Genomic DNA, 12,343 nt, shown 5'->3' on the forward strand with positions numbered 1-12,343 from the left:
TCTTTTTTTTTTTTGCGGTATGCAGGCCTCTCACTGCTGCAGCTCCGCCCATTGCAGAGCACAGGCTCTGGACGCGCAGGCTCAGCAGCCATGGCTCACTGGCCCAGACGCTCCGCAGCATGTGGGATCTTCCCGGACCAGGGCACAAACCCGTGTCCCCTGCATTGGCAGGCGGACTCTCAACCACTGCGCCACCAGGGAAGCCCTCTGGAAGGTTTCTTATCTCCACTTCATTTAGTTGTTTTTCTGGGGTTTTATCTTGTTCCTTCATCTGGTACATAGCGCTCTGCCTTTTCATCTTGTCTATCTTTCTGTGAATGTGATTTTTCTTCCACAGACTGCAGGACTGTAGTTCTTCCTGCTTCTGCTCTCTGCCCTCTGGTGGGTGAGGCTATCTGAGAGGCTTGTGCAAGTTTCCTGATGGGAGGGACTGGTGGTGGGTAGAGCTGGCTGTTGCTCTGGTGTACAGAGCTCAGTAAAACTTTAATCCACTTGTCTGCTGATGGGTGGGGCTGGGTTCCCTCCCTGTTGGTTGTTTGGCCTGAGGCAACCCAACACTGGAGCCTGCAGGCTCTTTGATGGGGCTAATGGCAGACTCTGGGAGGGCTCACGCCAAGGAGTACTTCCCAGAACTTCTGCTGCCAGTGTCCTTGTCCTCATGGTGAGCCACAGCCACCCCCCTCCTCTGCAGAAGACCCTCCAACACTAGCAGGTAGGTCTGGTTCAGTCTCCTTTGGGGTCACTGCTCCTTCCCCTGGGTCCCGATGCACACACTACTTTGTGTGTGCCCTCCAAGAGTGAAGTCTCTGTGTGTGTGTGTGTGTGTGTGTGTGTGTGTGTGTGTGTGTGTGTCCCGCCCCCGTCCTGTCAAAGTCCTGCAATTAAATCCCGTTAGGTTTCATAGTCTGATTCTCTAGGAATCCCTCCTCCCATTGCTGGACCCTCAGGTTGGGAAGCTTGACGTGGGGCTCAGAACCTTCACTCCAGTGGGTGGACTTCTCTGGTATAAGTGTTCTCCAGTTTGTGAGTCACCCACCCAGCAATTATGAGATTTGATTTTATTGTGATTGCGCCCCTCCTACCTTCTCATTGTGGCTTCTCCTTTGTGTTTGGATGTGGGGTATCTTTTTTGGTGAGTTCCAGTGTCTTCCTGTCGATTATTGTTCAGCAGTTGTGATTCTGGTGTTCTCGCAAGAGGGAGTGAGTGCACATCCTTCTACTCCACCAACTTGAACAAATCTTTTTTTTTTTTTTTCTTTAATGAAAGCAACCATTCTAGGAAATTACTCTAAACACCGTATCTTTCCTTGAAGGAGTACTCTTTGATACTCCTTGGGTTGAAATTAGTTAGTGCTATGATGAGTCAGGCTATCTGCTTTTCCCAAAACATCTCCAGGTGCTCTAAGGTTACTGAATGCTTTTCCTTGGGCTCTAAGTTTAGAAACAAAACCAAGCCCTAAAATGAACAGGCATAGAGGCACTGAGACAGTGCAGAATATGAGGGAGTGAAGAAAGCTGGGATGTTGAGTATCACCCAGCCACCGGCTTACATAGGTCACAAGGGTCATACCATCCCATACCATCCAGAACTGCCAACCAGCAGCCCTCAACTCTAGCCTTTTCCTGGAGTCAAGACCCAACTCATTCCTTCCAGAAACCCATGAATCTTGGAGGTGTGACACACCCAGGACAAAGCTGAATCCCGAGAGGTCTGACCTATTAATTCTCCTGCATCAGTGCAGCTGCCAAACCACCATCCCTCAGACCCCTGATATCCCTGATGTGTGCCCAAGAGAGAGCCCCTTTCAATGAGTTATCCTCTTAGGAACGCTCATCCTTATACCTGACTCTGTTCCACTCCTCCCGTTTCTCCTTCATTTTTCCTCTGTGACTCCTGGAATCCGATTGCATCATCAACAAAGCCCCAGATACCCCCATCCTCTGCCCTTAGAAAGCTGGCTTTACCCCAGGCACAGTACTTCCTCTGCAGCTCTCACAAGTGGAGGCTGCCGAGTTAGGTCCTTTCTGTCATACACACCCATTTCCATGGGTCTCAGTTCTCTGTCCTCTGAGACCCAGGCAACATAGCCATTATGCCACACTCTCTACTCCAGCTGTCATCTTCTGACTGGCTGGTCATACCCTTTATTTATTGAAGTCATTGGCAATTGGCCCACAGTATTCCTTTGCATTCCAAATTCTGCCAATAATCTGGCCCATTTGGTATGTCCATGAGGCTTTTTTTTTTTTTTTTTGTGGTACGCGGGCCCCTCACTGCCACGGCCTCTCCCGCTGCGGAGCACAGGCTCCGGACGCGTAGGCCCACTGGCCACGGCTCACGGGCCCAGCCTCTCCGCGGCATGCGGGATCCTCCCGGACCGGGGCACAAACCCGCGTCCCCTGCATCGGCAGGCGGACTCCCAACCACTGCGCCACCAGGGAAGCCCCATGAGGCATTCTTGACCTCTCAGTTCCTTGATTCCATCTCCAATTACGTTTTCCATTCTGTTTCAATCACTCAATCCTATGGTCATTCCCAGACTTTGTCATCGAGAAACCACAGCACCGGGAATTCCCTGGTGGTCCAGTGGTTACGACTTGGTGCTTTCACTGCCATGGCCGGGGTTCGATCCCTGGTCAGGGAACTAAGATCCCTGCAAGCCGTCCAGCGTAGCAAAAGAAAAAGAAAGAAACCACAACACCTCTGAACCTATGACTTTCTATTCCTCCAATTCTTCTCACTTGGTTATTGTCACTCTATCAGTTTTCCAAAAGTAGAATCCTTCTGGTTTTTTTCTATCTCCTTATTTATCATCCACTAGCTGTCTACTTTTCCTTCTCTACCCAGGAAGGACCATGCTTCATACCATTAGCCTTTGACCAGTGTCCTCAACTCTGTTGCTCCATTACTCTTCTGTTTCATCTGCCTGACAAGACTTAGAACATATACCTTGAATCCAGTTGTCTGCTTTGACCATTCCTTTGGGCTGCTGGACACTGCTGGAGAAAGCCACATACTCACATAGATGCCCTAAATTCATATTCGGCAACATCAGGTGGGACTTTGGTGTGGCCTGTGATCCTATCACATTCCCCTGACCTGCTTACTCTTTCTTTCTGAGTCCCCAGAGGGGCTATGTCAAGAATTCTCCTCTCTCCAAACCTCCATGCCTGCCCTCTCTACATTCTCTGTTTGTGATTTTATTTCCCACTTCTCAAGGTGAGGGGAAATAAAAGTTATCAGATGTGAGCAGCCTCAGTTTTCCATGGCAACCTATAAACTTACTTGCATCTTTACCCATCCTGCTTCTTATTATAAAAAAGGTTCTCCTCCCCATCTAAGGCCGATCTCTTGACCTGTGCCCTGGATCCCATCTTCTCCTGACTTCTCATTGACCTCACTCTCAGTTATTCCTTCTCACTCTTATCTTTATAGTCAACCTCTTCCTCCATATTGGCTCCTTCCTTCTCAGGTTAAAAAAAGCCGCATTCCCCTCCATCCACAGCCCTCTCTTCCCCTTGCCAGCTAAACTTCTTGTAGAAGTTGTCTCTACTCACTTTATAAAAATCACTTTCTCCAAGATAAGCAGTGATCTCCATGCATCTAAATTCAAGGGACACTTTTCATTTCTCTCTTTATTTGACCTTAAGCGGCCTCTGGCATGTCCTCCTTCTGGATACTTTCTCTTTCCTGGGCATCTATGGCACTATCTACATGCTCCTAGATATGATTATCTACACCAGACCTTTCTCTTGAGCTTCAGACCCAGATAGCTACCTTTTAGTCAGCCCCACCTATAAGTTCCATGGGCATCTTAAACTTAACTAATTTCTTCTTCAAACCCGTATCTCCTCCTAAATTTCCCCTGAGTGGAAAGCACTACCTCGGACTCATTTATGCAGCCAGAAATTTGTGTATCATCCTGACTACTTTCTTTCTATCATCTCTCATGTCCAACTGTGTCACCATGAACTCTTGATTCTATTTCCCTTATGCTTTCGCTTATCTCCTTCCTCTCTGCCACCATCACGCCTCACCTAACCCTGTTGTCTCTGTTTTTATTCTTCCTCTCAAACCATTCCCCACACAGTAGCCATGTGATTGTAACAAGCAAGGAATTTCACAGATACAAGAATCTCCAAACACTCAGGTATGCAAAAATGCAACATTTTTTCCTAGAGTCAATTTAATGTCTGAATCTGAACCTCCAGCCTTCTTCCTGGCAACTTAATCTAGATTCTCTCAAGTAAATTCACTGATTTGGCAGAAACTGAGATTATATAAGTATTTCAGTTTAGAATTCAATTTCAGACCTTCTTTCCCCTCTTCCTGCCTCTTACTCTTGGGTCTCCTTGGGTTGACTACCCAAGGGAAGTGGAAAAGGGGATGGTGGTTCATGTCTGATTGGCTGCATATGGCGATGGAGTGGGAACTACCCATTTAGTCTCATCTGGGGTGGTCCTCATGCTGGCGCCAGCTGCTAACGCTGCTGTTTTCTAGCCTCTCCACATGAGCAGGGCCCCCTGTGCCCTCTAGGTTTTGGACCCTGCTGGCTCTGATGGGTGGTGATGGGTTGGCTGGGTACACATGCAGGTCCCATGTAGCTTCACCTCTCAAAGGGTCAACCACTTTCCGGCAACCCCAGCAGGCAATCCAGGAACGTTTCTTCCTTTTGTCCAACACATCCCCTTTCCAAGCCAGGTCATTTCTTCTCCCCTCCCAGCACAGAGGGAAAAAAATAAATTCACATTTATGCATTTGTGTGAATTGTTTAATCTCATTAGTTTAATCTCTGAATTAAAGTGCAGAACCTTTTGTATTTGAATTTTGTAGTGTGGAGTCTGGTCTCTCTCAGCAGCAGACTGCCTCCTCAAATGTGCTTTTCACTCTACTAACAAAAGAGTCTGGTGAGTGTGTGTTGGTGAGGTGACAGGTGCAGGCTGGTAACTCAGAGCCCAAGGAGAGAGATGAGCAGAGAGAGTACATTCCATTAATACTTCACATATCATCCTGTCACATATTCTTTCAAAATCATAAATCTTATCAGGTCATTCACCTGCTAAAAGACCATCTGTAGTTTCCCATTGCTTTTAGAATAAAGTGTAAACTTTTAAACTTGACTTAAAGTTAAGCTCTGTCCCCAGTTTACCTCTCCCACCTTATTTCCCACAATTTCCCCTCTTCTTTCAGTTCCTTGGGCTCACCATCCCCTCTTTTGCCTCTGGACTTTCTCACATTCCTAGAAGATTTTCTCCATCTTTTCCCTACACCTGGCTAATTCCTCCACATTCCTGTGGTCTCCAGTTAAATGCCACCTCCCTAGGGAAATCCTATTTGACCTCCCTCCTACCCCTGACTTTGATGTGTCCCTTCCAGGCACTCCCATAACCTTCTCATGTCATAGCACTTATTGCATTTTAGTTTGTTTTATTTGTCTGCTCTCCCACTAGACTATAAATGCTTTCAAGGCAAGACTGTGTCTGTCTGGATCACTGTTCACCCTCCAGCACCTAGCATATGGTAGGAGCTCAGTAAATAATTGTTAAATAAGAAATAAGTGAATGAATGAAGAATAGTTGAACACAAGCCAGATAAAGGCAAGTCAGCTCCACAAAGAAGAGGTAAGCAATGTAGATTTGACTGAAATTTTTATGAAGAGACAGAGGAGAGGGTTTGAATGGAAGCATTTCTATTCTCCCCTCAGTGTCCTTCTTTGGCTTCCAAATTTTGGGTCTCACTCTCCTTTGACTCTTCCTTCCTCCCCAGCCACAACTCACCCTTCCCTTCCCTAAGAAACTATCCCTCTGAGAAGACTATTCGGTATGAATTGGAGAGAGATGAGGCTAGTATCAAGTGAATGCCATTTAGGAGACAATTGAAAAAGACCAGGCAGAGATGGTGAAGGCCTGAACTAAGAAAATGACAAAATAAAGAGGAGAGGGTGAGTTTAGGAAATGTTTTGGAGGGAAGATAAACAGGATGTGGTTACTGATTAGATTGGGGTAGAAGAGAAAAGAAAGAAGAATATAAGGTACATCCCAGGTATTGGTGTATGTGAAAGAAAGAGAAAGTGAGAGGAAGGAAGGGAAGAAGGGAGGTAGGGAAGGGAAGGAAAGAAATGATTGGAAGACAGTGAGTGAAAGTGTAGAATTGAGAATGCCATAGGATTAGATTTATTACCAAGAGAAGTAAGAGAGGGAATTAAGCAAGGAAGGACAACTATAAGAATCATTACCTCTTGAGAGTATAACTGAAGTAACAGACCAAAATTGCTGTTGGCACTAGTCCACATAATTGCATGATTTTCTTTAATAACTTGGGTTATTAATGGTAAGAGCTGAGAAAATTGGTGGTAGATTGATCCAAGACTTGGAATTTTCTGGGAAGATCTGATGGGGCAGAAGGACCAAGGGGCAAGGGGATTGATGATGCCATGAAAAAACGTTCAAAGTGACGGGCAACGGCACCTAGGCTCAATAGTGATAGAAGTGAGCCAGGAAGGCGCTGATAGACTGTGGGGGGCGGGGAGGAGTAGAAGAGGGCCCAAGGAATTGGATGTTTTGATGTAATGAAGAGTAAGTAAGAAAACCAGCATGCTAAGAAACAAAGGATATAGAACAGAGAAGGGACCATGTATGTTTGCAGGGAGTAGGAATCCACAGACTCCAGGACCCAAGAAGAAAACAAACGTAGAAAGGAAAGGGTTCCCTTCTTCCTCTGAAATGAGAGGGAAGGAGAAAAGGAAATATCTTGTTTAAATATTACTTAGCAGAGAAAAATCAGAAAGAGGAAGCTGACATTGTAGAATCTTGATCTCTTCTGTCAAGCAAGATGGGAGTGATATTGCAGGAGGTGGGACTGCAGGAAAGATCAAGAAAATGTGGTGGGGAAACACCTGTCCTGATTGAAAAAATCAGACAATTGCCTGTTGGTAGTGAGGGCTCAGCTGGAACAGTCAGCTGACACTGGCTTGGACCAGATTTCTGAATTGTCCGCAGCAACATCTTCTGCTTTACAGCAGAAACAGAAAGCACGTGGTGGATTTCATTTGGCATGGAGAGTACAAAGAGAGGAGTGGATGAAGGACCAAGGGGATAAGGGCACTTATCAGGATTATTGCTGAAATCATCAGCACTGGTAACAAGCTGAGAGGAAGACAAGCAGGGCTGATGGGTCCTTGGTGCTATGAGAACAGCGGTGGTGAGGTAGCAGGGCTCTCAATACAAGGACAAACAGAGAGTTCAGTGGCCCTGATAAAAATAACACCAGAATCTTCCAGACATTTTCCCCATAAAATAAAAAGGTGAATGCCCCTTTAAATCATTAACTAAACCAGCATTCAAATCTGGGCAGACTCTCCCAGGTTGGGCTGTTCTGCTTTGCCAGGAATCAATAAGCTTCTGTGAACCCTCCAGGGCAAGTGAGGCATGATCCATCTTCCCTGTCTGAACAAGCTTGATCTGGCCTCCCTCCTCCTGCTAAAGCAGGCCTGAGGTATGTGCCAGGATTCTGTGTTTTAGGCTAATTATCACATTCCAGAATGGTCTGGACTCCTGCTGATATAGCTTTTCAGCTTTTAGAGGGCCCTGCTCTAACCCTCCCTGGCTGTACCCCTCTCAGAACCCACATTGATTCCCTCTAGACCACACTCTGGGCACCTTGGACCATTTCAGAATTCCTTGCCCAAATGCCCCAAGCTCACTTTCAAGGCCTGCCTACACTTCCTTCCCGGTCCCATCCTCTCAAGGACAGACCATGCCACTAGTACACTCCTCAGCCTGAAGGTCACCAGGGGATGTGCACAGTGCGGATGTTTGGGCCGGGGCATATACACTTCTGCAGGAGGGGCCCTTCTCCATTAGAGCCAGGGGTGGGAAGAGAAGAGGGGCAGCTTCAGCCTGGGGCCCAGCTCACCCCGTGCCTCCATGTCCTATTGCAGGACTCCAAGGAGTTCAAGAATTATACATTCAGACTTGGTCTTCAGATCATTAGGAAGATAGAGTTATCAAATTAGGAAAATAGAACATATTTTATTTATAATTTTACATAGTTAGACATGGGATGCAGACCTCCATTTGTACTTTCCCTTGGTTTCACAAATGTCAGGGGTAGTCCTGGCTCCAACAATGTATCATTTGCCCATTGTGAAGAACAGCTCTTCAAAATTACTATTCTAAGTTTATTTGACATCTAGTTAGGTCCAAATCATATCCCAGGATGGTGAAAAATAAAAATCCATTTAAAATCCTGTCAGGATTTCTAAAAAGTTTTGGTAGCCTCAGCCCTTTCTCTAATTTTTCTTTTTTTTAAATTAATTAACATTTATTTATTTTTGGCTGCATTGGGTCTTCATTGCTGCACCTGGGCTTTCTCTAGTTGAGGTGAGCAGGGGCTACTGTTCGTTGCGGTGCGTGGGCTTCTCATTGCGGTGGCTTCTCTTGTTGCAGAGCACAGGCTCTAGGCACGCAGGCTTCAGTAGTTGTGGTACATGGGCTCAGTAGTTGTGGCTCGTGGGCTTAGTTGCTCTGTGCCATGTGGGATCTTCCCGGACCAGGGCTTGAACCCATGTCCCCTGCATTGGCAGGAGGATTCTTAACCACTGCGCCACCAGGGAAGTCCCTTAGCTTAATGTTTTCAAGGTTCATTCATATTTCAGTATGTATCAGCACTTCCTTTTTATTGCTGAATAATATTCCATTGTATGAATATAACATATTTTATTTATCCATTTATCTGTTGATGGAACTTGAGCTGTTTCTACTTTTTAGATGTTATGAATAATGCTATTATGAACATTTGTGTACAAGTTTTTGTGTGGACATTTGATTTCATTTACCTTGGGTTATATACCTAAAAAGGGAATTGTTGGATCACAGGGTAACTCTATGTTTAGCCTTTTGAGAAAGCCAGACTGTTTTCCTAATTGGCTACATTTTACATTTCCACTAGCAATGCATGAAGGTTCGAATTTCTCCAGTCCCTCACCAACATTTGTTATTATCTGTCTTTTTTATTATAGTCATCCTAGTGGGTGTGAGGGAAATCACTGTGATTGTGATTGCCATTTTCCTGAAGGCTAATGATATTGTGCATCTTTTCATGTGCTTATTGGCTATTTGTATATCTTCTTTGGAGAAATGTATATTCAGATCTTTTGCCCGTTCTTAAATTGGGTTGTCTTTTTATTGTTGCGTTTAAATTTTTTTATGTATTCTAGATTCAAATCTCATATCAGATATATGATTTGCAAATCTTTTCTTGCCTTCTATAGGTTTCTTGCTGGTGTCCTTTGAAACACAAAAGTTTTCAATTTTGATGAAGTCAAATTTATCTGTTTTCTTTTTTTGCTTGTACTTTTGGTGTTATATCTAATGAGCCGTTGACTAAAGTTACAGATTTATGCCTGGGTTTCCTTTTAAACTTTTATAGGTTTAGCTTTTACATTTCAGTCTTTGCTTTTGGGAGGTTAATTTTTGTATTTGGTGTGAGGTAAAGGTCTAATTATATCCTTTTGCATGTGATATCTGGTTGTCCCAAACCTTTTGTTGAAAAGACTATTCTTTCCTCATTGGATTATCTTGGAACCCTTGTCAAAAAACCAACTGACCATGAAAAATAAAAATTAAAAAAAAACAACTGACCATAAGTGTGTGTAAGAGTTTTTAAAATACGTTTTTTCCTAATATCTATAATTTCTTTTCTAAAAGGATAAGTAATAGGTCACATCTCTGGTTACTATGACACTTTTAAATCAAAAAGTTCAGAATAGAAGCATTTTAACAATTGTTTTGTTCCCCTAGAGCCATTTAGAAAATTCTACTTGCAGCTAAAACATTCTTTCCCATTAGAGGTATTTCACCCAGATAGAAAACAGAAAACTAGATAAACTGGGAAACTGAGGTCACACAAAGGATTTCCTTAACCTCTTGGGTACGTGTTCTAATTTCCCCCTTTTTGCCCTCTTTTTTTTTTCTTTTATCCAGAAGAGTAATATTAACTTTTTAATAAAATTCATAGCGATCAATCAGTTATCTAGTGTTCAGGCCCAGAATATATTTCTTGGCTAAAAGATCTCTACCCCACTTCCACATGTGGAAAGAAATAAAACATGGGACTCTAATCTCATAAATGAGTAACAAGGGTTGTTTCCTCAAATGAGACAAGGATTTAGGATGAGAACATGTTTTGAATTGAGATGGTTTTCATAAATCTGATTAGCTCTGATTGTAGGCTTATTTTATTGTTCACTGTATTTTGTTCCCATTTATAGTAATTGATAATAGATTTAATTGTGCTCTATCATTTATATCATTAATATTTCCCCTAGGTTTGAGTGCTGTGAAGTTCTCCTTTAAACTTGTATGGGGATTAAACTTGGCAGTGATTTAAAGTAATTAATTCATATGTCAGTTGTTAGCAAGGTCCAGTAATTAAAGTCTACTTTAGAGTAAGTTATTAACTCTCCAATAAAAAAAAAAGCACTTTATCAACTTATCAGTTTTAGCTATTTATTCTGGTTGACAGATGAGATAGGGAAGTTATTGACTGCACATAATCACCTCTGTACTTTCACCAGTAAGCACTGGGGTCAAATGGAAGTCTAGGTTGTTCAAGGTCATAATTTAAATATAGAATAAACCAGTTCAGATTGCTGGGGTGGGGGAAGGTGCCCTTGGATCTTGTCACCTTTGCAATACTGTCTCCTGAAATTTTGCAAAGTCTGTTTTTACTCTGTTCACAATTTTCAAATTTCTAAAGTAAAAACCTAGACCGAGTATTTCATATTGAGGTCAGATATTAAATTGCTTTACTTTTATTTGCAATATTATTAACTATAGTCACCATGCTGTACATTACATACTCATGACTAATTTATTTTATAAGTGGAGGTTTGTACCTTTTGACTCCCTTTGTATAATACTTTTAAAAACTAATATAATATAAAAAAACTAATATATGTCAGTTATATCTCAACTTTTTAAAAAGGTAAAATTAAAAAAAATTTTTAAACCTTTAGATGCTCTCCTTGTGAACAGGCTAGGGGGAAGAATTCTAGATAAGTGTAATACCTGGGACACAACAGGTGCAGGCCTTTTATTTGCAGGCCTAAACTAGCCACATTTTTCCATCTCATGATAGCAAGGTTCCTTTTTTTTTTTTTTTAACATCTTTATTGGAGTATAATTGCTTTACAATAGTGTGTTAGCTTCTGCTTTATAACAAAGTGAATCAGTTATACATATACATATGTTCCCATATCTCTTCCCTCTTGCGTCTCCCTCCCTCCCACCCTCCCTATCCCACCCCTCCAGGCGGTCACAAAGCACCGAGCTGATCTCCCTGTGCTATGTGGCTGCTTCCCACTAGCTATCTATTTTACGTTTGGTAGTGTATATATGTCCATGCCTCTCTCTCACTTTGTCACAGCTTACCCTTCCCCCTCCCCATATCCTCAAGTCCATTCTCTAGTAGGTCTGTGTCTTTATGCCTGTCTTACCGCTAGGTTCTTCATGACATTTTTTTTCCTTAAATTCCATATATATGTGTTAGCATGCGGTATTTGTCTTTCTCTTTCTGACTTACTTCACTCTGTATGACAGACTCTAGGTCTATCCACCTCATTACAAATAGCTCAATTTTGTTTCTTTTTATGGCTGAGTAATATTCCATTGTATATGTGTGCCACATCTTCTTTAGAGGGTGTGGAGAAAAGGGAACACTCTTGCACTGCTGGTGGGAATGTGAATTGGTACAACCACTATGGAGAACAGTATGGAGGTTCCTTAAAAAACTACAAATAGAGCTACCATATGACCCAGCAATCCCACTACTGGGCATATACCCTGAGAAAACCATAATTCAAAAAGAGTCATGTACCAAAATGTTCATTGCAGCACTATTTACAATAGCCCGGAGATGGAAGCAAGGTTCCTTTTATTCTGCTTTGCTTCTTGGCCTGACATTTGGTTACATTTATTCAGCTTGAGGGCAACCATAATGGGCCCTTTGCTTTCCCCTGGTGGGCTTGTGATGAACTACTACCAAGGTCAGTTCAGGTCTAACTCTGTATGTGGTCAGTCATGACTACAATAGTGGTTCCCAAGCCCAGCTGATCATCAGACTATCTGGGGTGGTATTTAAAGAGCTTTTTAGGCCTCATCCCAAATGTACTGAATCTGGATCTCTAGGGTAGAGCTGATGAATCTGTATGTTTCAAATCTTCCCAAGGTGATTCTGATATTCAGCCAAGTTTGGGACGTGGTCCAGGACCCTCTCCAGGTAATTAGAGATCCCATGAGTGTGGCCTTAGGGCATTGCCTCTGAGAAACTGCCATCTACTTA

General features: G+C 43.1%; 1 protein-coding gene across 3 annotated transcripts in view; it reads left to right on the plus strand.

Moving 5' to 3' along the window:
- NFE2L2 (NFE2 like bZIP transcription factor 2) overlaps positions 1-12,343 on the plus strand; it is a 183,534-nt gene that overhangs the window by 77,629 nt on the left and 93,562 nt on the right. The window contains exon 1 of one of the 3 annotated variants that reach the window (XM_060302225.2): positions 3,776-4,151. The exons of the other annotated variants lie outside the window; for them this stretch is intronic. The gene's annotated coding sequence lies outside the window, so the exon portion shown is untranslated. Of the gene's footprint in view, positions 1-3,775; positions 4,152-12,343 lie in introns of those variants that run through there. 3 annotated transcript variants of the gene reach the window in all.

This window comes from Globicephala melas, chromosome 7, assembly GCF_963455315.2.
Source record: "Globicephala melas chromosome 7, mGloMel1.2, whole genome shotgun sequence".
Classification (NCBI taxonomy): Eukaryota; Metazoa; Chordata; class Mammalia; order Artiodactyla; family Delphinidae; genus Globicephala; species Globicephala melas.